The 8,221-nt window shown below is 34.0% G+C and overlaps 1 long non-coding RNA gene across 1 annotated transcript; it reads right to left on the bottom strand.

Moving 5' to 3' along the window:
- Window positions 1-1,755: 1,755 nt before the first annotated feature.
- LOC136029946 (uncharacterized) lies at window positions 1,756-6,538 on the bottom strand. The gene is made up of 2 exons (XR_010618144.1): window positions 6,399-6,538; window positions 1,756-2,120 (listed from the first exon to the last, which is right to left on the bottom strand). It is a non-coding gene; the product is annotated as an uncharacterized LOC136029946 (long non-coding RNA).
- Between the last annotated feature and the right edge of the window lie 1,683 nt (window positions 6,539-8,221).

Here is an 8,221-nt window from a genome sequence, read left to right as displayed (position 1 = left end):
AAGTTTGGTTTCAGCCAGGAAGTGCCTAATAGCTCCGTACAAATGTAAAATAAAACTTCGAAAAACTTGAGTGATTGAAACTAGTACTGGGTTTTAATTAAATTGAGGATTATTGAATTAAAATTGGTCATTTCTCAAAGTAGTAGATAGTAAAGAATATTCTTTTTGTTGAGAAAGTAAAGACCGACATTAAAACACGAAAATAGACAGAAATTGCTCCATATATGAGGGGGTGCTCCCTCCTCATCTGCTCACTCCTTACGCAATAGATTGACCCTATGTCTTATTTCTTTCAAACGTCAACCAAACACAAGGACCGATTAATTAGAGCAAGAGTTATTTTTAAGGAAGTACTAGGCTTTAGTGTAAAGAGAAAGGAGCCGAGGAGGAAGCAGCTTCTCCGTTGCGTAATGATTTCTGACCGTGTTGAGTTTTAATGTAGCTCTTTACTTAAATTTGATAAAAAGCTTGTTTGTATTATATACTTCTTGTCAATTTTTAATTGGATATTCAGGCTCACCATAAATGTAAGGGTGGTTACCATGCCTGAAGCTAGACTATTTAGATCAAAATTAAACTTTTGCCCACCAAGGCTTCGAGAAAGAAGGCTTATTTAGGGTTCAGCTTTTGCTTAAGGCTAGGAATAAGTGAAGAGGAAAAGGTGACGTTGGGTAACGAAAAGATTGATGAGGTGGAAAGCTTCACTTACCTTGGTAGTATTATTAGTAAAGATGTTGGGAGGAGCAGTGAAGATGTTAAAAGTAGAATAGCCAAGGCTCAGATTGTTTTTTCACAATTAAAAAAGTTTGGAAGAATAGGAAGATAAGTCTACAAACCAACATTATAATATTGGAAGGTACAGTGATGACAGTTGTTAAATATGGCTCTGAAACAAGGGCGCTCCAAAAAGTGGATGAAGATTTGCTAGATGTTTTCCAGAGAAATCGCCTACGGATTGTTCTGGGTACCTGGCTGACTGATCGTACTTTAAACTGTAGGCTTTACGAAAAGCGTGGCTCAATCCCGCTTTCTAGGGCAATAATGAAAGAAAGGTTGAGATGGTTAGGGCATGTTCTACGGATGAAGGATGACAGATTGCCGAAGATTGTCCTTTTCGAACCAACCCTCTAGGGCTAAACGGAAAGCAGGTCGTCTTGGTCTGGAGTGGGAAGATGTCATAAAGAAATATCTAAAGAAAATGGGAACTTCTTGGGAGGGTGTAAAGAGGGAGGCTTTGAATAGATTGGGATGGATGAGGAGCGTACGTAGCTGTGTTGGCCTCAGGCGGCTTTTTGCTGCGGTGAGTTGTTAGTAGTAGTAGTACTCATCAGCCAAGATTTTCCAGATTAAGGATGATTATCCAACAGTCAAGGCCGTATCCAAGAGAGAGGCTACAGTGTTTGACCTTCCTCCCCCCCAGAAAAAAGTATGATGCGTAAAACTTAACAATTGAGCATATAAACACTTCTGATGTTTTTTATATTTTTATGGTTACCCTCCCCCTTTGAACAAAAAACTGGGATGCACCCTTGTCCACAGTACTCTTTGCCACAACTTTTGTTAGAAATAAAAGAAAATAGTCTAGTATTGGTGTTCGGGGCTATCATATGTGAATATACAAGAGATGCATTTACACAAATAGATGACAGCACTGGAGTAATGGTTCGAAATTTTTATTATTTTATGTTTTCTTATTTCATTTTTTTAAATTATTCATATGTAAGACAAAGCAAAAGGTCTACTTAAAATAACAGATTCACATAAAAACTTTGCTATATTTTCATAAATAAGATCACATGCGATACTTTCATACTGTAATCATAGGATTCTTCAATCATACTTTATCAAATTCAATCATATGTTCCAATATTCAAAAGCTTGGCAAATGTTAGTAACCTCTCTATTTAGAACTTATAACTTAGTAGATACACTATTGCATGGATAATTCTTTTCCCAGTCGCATGCCTGAATATTTGGGTTATATACAAGGTCTTCTGGACATTGCATCTTCACCCCATAGTATCCTCCTATACACAAATAGAAGCTGTGGCAATCGTAAGGGTTCACATAAATGCCATCTTCTCTGCATAACATTTTGGTGCCAATTTTCGTATAGCCATCTGAAATGAGGGGCACAATTTAGCTTAGCTCATTAAATGAAACCGAGACTCAGTCTGAAAGAGATTTCAACATCAAAAGAATATACTTGCCTTTTAATTTGATTCCAAATATGTAAGCTTTTTTCCAGTTTATGGCGATCTATCGAAGTTATCATCATAAGTACAACTGTACAATTACATAAAAAGAGGAAAACCATCTCAAACAGGTGGATCCCACGTTCCAGTATCATAATTTTATTATTATATTTTATAACATACTTCTAGTTATAACATAACTTAATTTTAATCAATAATATGATTTTGTTGTCATAATTTAGTGCTATTTCAATAAAATTGAAATCCACCTATTAATCAATTTAGTCAGGTATCTCAAGCCATTTATTTTCTAAAAACCAATTATTAAAAAAAAAAAAAACAGATCCAATGGTGCTCATATCCAGCCAGTTATGGCGAAATATTGCTTGAGGTCACATTCTAACAACAATAAAATCTTTACCTCCCTTTTAAGTAACAGAAGAGATCAAGTAACGACAAGATGAATATTGTTTGATTTTTTACTAGAGAACAGCAATATTGGCAATCGAGTTTAAATTATGAGACAACAGTTTGTGTCAAAAATGTCAAAAAGCTGTGTGTAAGATAGTCTAGCTTCTGAAGAGATATTTCCAGCGGTGGGAATCTTTAAATGACTAATGAAACCGTTCAAATTCTCACATGCTTCGTGAAATTATTAGTAAGCTAGTTTGGAACTTCATTTGAACCTTCATTTGAACTTCATTTGAAGTTTATTCATTTGAAACTTCACTCTTTTCAGCACAGCTTTATAAAGCTATACAAAACAAGTAAAAAATTCGATGGGGCAGTGGATATTTTTGAGAAGTGGTCTATCTTAACTTGACTTGATTTATCGACAGAACAAAAACAATACATACACTTATTTCCATTCTCTGGAAATGCCAGAGGCTATAAACGACCAATATGGGGACTTGAGATATCTATCATTTGATGAAAATGTCACAAAAATTTTGACAAGAATATAATCAAACAAAAATATCCTTTTTCTAATATCATTAAGCAGAAAAACTAGACAGACAACAAACAAACAAAAACTAAACAACAAAAAATGTAAGCATTTCTTTTGTCTACTAAATAAGATATTTTGAAGTATTTTTCCAGAATGAGATTAGTGAAATCAATTCTTCTATATATTTGGGTAATAAAAGAGTATTCCAAATATAAAGGAAATAAATCACTTAACAATATTTTCGTATTTACCTTATTCACTAAACATTAGACGAAAAACTAAGCAATCAATTCTATCTACTCAATAAGATACTTTTTTTAAGTTTTTGGAACTAACGTAACGCAACAAACAAACAAAAACTAAACAACAAAAAATGTAAGCATTTCTTTTGTCTACTAAATAAGATATTTTGAAGTATTTTTCCAGAATGAGATTAGTGAAATCAATTCTTCTATATATTTGGGTAATAAAAGAGTATTCCAAATATAAAGGAAATAAATCACTTAACAATATTTTCGTATCTACCTTATTCACTAAACATTAGACGGAAAAACTAAGCAATCAATTCTATCTACTCAATAAGATACTTTTTTTAAGTTTTCGGAACTAACGTAACACAACAAACAAACAAAAACTAAACAACAAAAAATGTAAGCATTTCTTTTGTCTACTAAATAAGATGTTTTGAAGTATTTTTCCAGAATGAGATTAGTGAAATCAATTCTTCTATATATTTGGGTAATAAAAGGGAATTCCAAATATAAAGGAAATAAATCACTTAACAAGATTATCGTATCTACCTTATTCACTAAACATTAGACGGAAAGACTAAGCAATCAATTTTATCTACTCAATAAGATACTTTTTTTAAGTTTTCGGAACTAACGTAACGCAACTGATTCCTTTATATAGTTAGGCAACCTCTACACCAACATGTCGACAGTTCCACACCTCTACACCAACATGTCGTAATGACAGTGCAACTTTGAGGCTGTGGTGTACGAGGTTGGCCTAAAGCCTTCGTAGTTATACTTTGAAGAAATTAAATCCCATGATACTATGTCAAATTATTTGTAAGCTTATCCAACCGAATTAGTTCATTTAAAACTTCTTTTTTTGTTCAGGGTCTTATAAAACTTTGCAAAGCAATTAATGAATTTGAGGGGGTTAGTAGCCCTTCTTTAGTGGTGACTTGAAGCCTTCAAAATTACATTTTAGACTCACATTCTCAAACTGTCAGAAAGTTGTTCGCATTAGTATGCAGGGGGAGGGGGAATTTTTCCTATTATCTTAGCTTTCCATTCTCGAAAGAATATTTTTGGAGTGACCTTGACAACTCTCCTTTAATTTTGAAAAAAAAGTTCATATGCAACTAAAGGTCCTGATTTAAGTATTATTTGCAGAAATGAAATGAGAAGAAACACCAAAATGACAATTTAATCCAAAGAATCATCACAAACTGGAAGAATAAACAACAATCACTCAAATTGAGAATTTGCAATTTCAGCACCCTTTTTGAGAAGCAAAAACGATTGTGGCCCAACAAGCTTAGGTTCTTTTACAATTTTATGCCATGGAACAAATCTATTTTTAGACAGGATTTTACTGTTATTGCCCTTTAGCAACTGTTGAAATATTTACCCAATATAACAATTAGAGCTGATCTCATTGTTAAGATCTATTTTTTCCTGCTCGATTTCTAAGTACCTGTTCATATAGACATTCCAACTTTCATACATTCCAACTTTCATAATAAGTTTCATTTTAAATTTCATTTATTGCTTTATTCTATTAAATAAAAAAACAAGTTTTTTCAACTAAAAGTAAGGAGCAACATTAAAACTTAAAACGAACAGAAATTATCACGTATTTTAGTGGGTTCGCCCCACCGTCAATACCTCGCTCGTTACGCTAAAGTTCGAATTTTGTTCCAGTTGTTAAAGAATGACCCCTGAATCACAAAAACCGTTTAATTAAAATAAACAGCTCTTTTAAAAGTACAAAAAAACTTTAGTGTAAACAGCGAGGTATTGAAGAGGAGTAGAATCCTCTGGTATACGCAATAGTGTCTGTTCATTTTAAGTTTTAATGTTTTTTCTTACTTATAGTTGAAAAAACGTTGTTTTAATTCAGTTTCAGATCGTTTTTAAATAATGCTGTGAAATCTGGCGCCCCCTTTATGGAAAATTCTCTTCCACCATGAAAAATACCTCCATTAAAAGATCCCCCACGTAACCTCTCCCCCGACCCCCCCCCCCCCCCCTCCACCATAAAAATCCCCCATCCCCCCGAAAACGTCTGTATACTTCCAAATAACCAGTACTATATATAAACAATGGACAAAGTTCATAACTTGCAGCCCTTCCCCGAAGACTGTGGGGGATTAGGTCGTCCTCAAAGATCCGGTGACTTTGGGAAAAAATGAGCGTTGGAGGGGCCTAAATGCCCTCCAGTTTTTGTCACATAAAAAGGGGAGTAGAACTTTTAATTTTCGCTTCAATGACCCCTTTTGCAACATTTTATTATCACTAGATCGGTACTATCACTCCAGGGGAAAAAAAAAAACTACAAAAAAAATACGCATTCGTGATCTTTCTTCCTCAACTGTAAGGTTCTCTGATACGCTGAATTTGATAGTGTGATTTTCACTAAGATTTTACGACTTTGATTTTTTTTATGACTTTTCCCCTTTTTTCGAAAATAAGGCAGTTTTTTAGGCTCGTAACTTTTGATGAGTGGGACTAAACTTGATAAGACTTATATATTTAAAATCAGCAAAAGAATTATTTGATGCATTTATTGATATCAAAATTCCGTTTTTAGAGTTTCGATTACTATTGAGCCGGGTCGCTCCTTACAGTTCGTTACCACGAACTGTTTGATATTCTTATTTTCAAGACACCAACCGTCAACATGCTAACAAGTAAACAAAAACGCATTTGTCGCGGTTGAAATTAATTTTCTATTTCTTGTTTTCAAATAAAACTATGCAAGCTGCAGAAGTTACCTGTATTTTAGTACTTTTGTATAATATTAAAAACTTAATCCTTCGACGCTAAATCGCCTCCATTTTGCGTTTCACTGCCAAAACGGGAAGTTAATCCACCAATAAAAATGTAGAGAAACTTTTTTTTCAACGCAGACAAAATTTAAAACTTTCAATGGACTTTTCTACAAAAAATCTTGGATTAAAGCATGGTTTTGGAGTACTTATATGAAAGTTTCACAGTATTTTGTATAATGACTGCCCTTACCGCTTGGTCGAGGTGCTATTGGTGTTGCAACAAACAATAGGAGGCACAGAGCTATGGAATAGATTTGATATATTTTCATTGTAATAGAACGGATAATAGACTGATTAATTTCAATAAATTGATTCTTAACCACATCAAAGCTTATCATTCAACATTTTAAGGATTACTTGATGTCGTCAACAATCGAATCACTTAATAACTAGATTAACTTAATTTTAAAGTAAACAGCAAAGATCAGATAAAAAACGAAGTATGTACTGGTCAACAAACTATGCCTTTGTTTGATTTGTGTTTTAATAGATATGAATCTTTTGAAAATATGTATGAACGTCAGAGAAATTTTTTTTTCTACTAAGATTTTTAATTTATGCTAGGTTAATGAATATCATTCTTTTAACTGAGCCAAAATTTTACTAAGAGAACCAGGCACGTACGCCGGAATTTATTTCAGGGGGGGGCAAAACCTTCGAAACAGCAGATATAAAGTAGCACTTTTTTTATAGTAACTAAATAAATGTAAAAAGCACGTATATCGGAAAATACAGATTAACTTTATTCAGTAGTATTGTAGCGGATGGGGGAAGGAGACTGAGGCCTCAAAAGTACGTTTTAGACTCAGGTTATGTTCATAGCGATTTAGAACCAGTGATTAATCTATGATATATCACTGAAAGGGAAATTTTAAGGTTAATAGTGCAATATGGGTGCTGTGGGGGTAGTTCTTCTATTTCATAAACGTCAATTTTAATGAAAAATGATAGTTTCCAAAATTGATCCATTAAAAGCTTTACTTTATTCTGAAAACGCCATAATATCAAGGATAGTTCTATTTTGCTGTACTTTATCCTGAAAACGCCATACTATCAAGGATAATTCTATTTTGCTGTGGAAAGCAAACTCTTTTTTACAAAACAAAATAACAGTACAATCGGTAATTACTTCAAAGAGGGTAAAAAGTTAGACAGAAAATGGGTTAATAATTGGGCAGTGACTTGATCAGATAATTGCATGCTGTAAAATCCCTAAAAAGATCTTTATACATGTATCTAGATTTTTTTTAAAATGTCTTACTTTTGCCAGAAATCACAAGAAACCATGGGGAAATTAAAAATTTCGATTTTTTTTTTTTGGGGGGGGGGGGGTAGGCGTGCCCGAAGCCCCCCCCCCCCCCCTGCGTACGTATACCAATCAAGTGTGAAGTTAGACAGGGGCAGTTCTCTCTCCTCGTATCTTTAAGGCTTCTATTGAAAATGTTTTGTCTGGTATGCGTAGTTCTTGTTTTACAGGATCCACAGATGTATCATACTTAGCTTATGCTAACGACTTGCGTCTTATTAGCCAAACTGAGGCCGGTTTAGCGCGTTCTTTCCGATCCTTCGCTCATGCATTTGCAAGATTTGGATTATTGCTAAACGTACATAAATGTGAATTTCTTATATTTACTGGGGTTAGTTTGTCTCATCCTTTGGGTTGCAGTTCTTTTTCTGTACCAAAAGTCACTTCTTGTCGATGGCTCGGGATTTCTGTTTGCAATTCTTTAAGTTCTTTTTGTTTTCTGACAATTCGGGATATTCAATTTAAGCTTAAACTGGAGGTATTCTAAAATGGTTGGAAATCGTGGACATTGCCGGCGACAAGCACTTACAAAGCTGTACTCTAGTTCCTGCGACCATTCTGTGTTATTTTGTTCTGGGTCTTATATGCTTCTGAATAAAGGTGACATAAGAGGGCCAAGACGGATTACTATCGGTATTGTAAGTTCTTACTTTATTTACCACGATCATTTTGGAGCCTAAGGTTAATTAGTAAATATCAGGCAACGG

This window comes from Artemia franciscana, chromosome 8 (assembly GCF_032884065.1).
Source record: "Artemia franciscana chromosome 8, ASM3288406v1, whole genome shotgun sequence".
Lineage (NCBI taxonomy): Eukaryota > Metazoa > Arthropoda > Branchiopoda > Anostraca > Artemiidae > Artemia > Artemia franciscana.
This window is presented reverse-complemented; position numbering and strand designations above follow the sequence as displayed.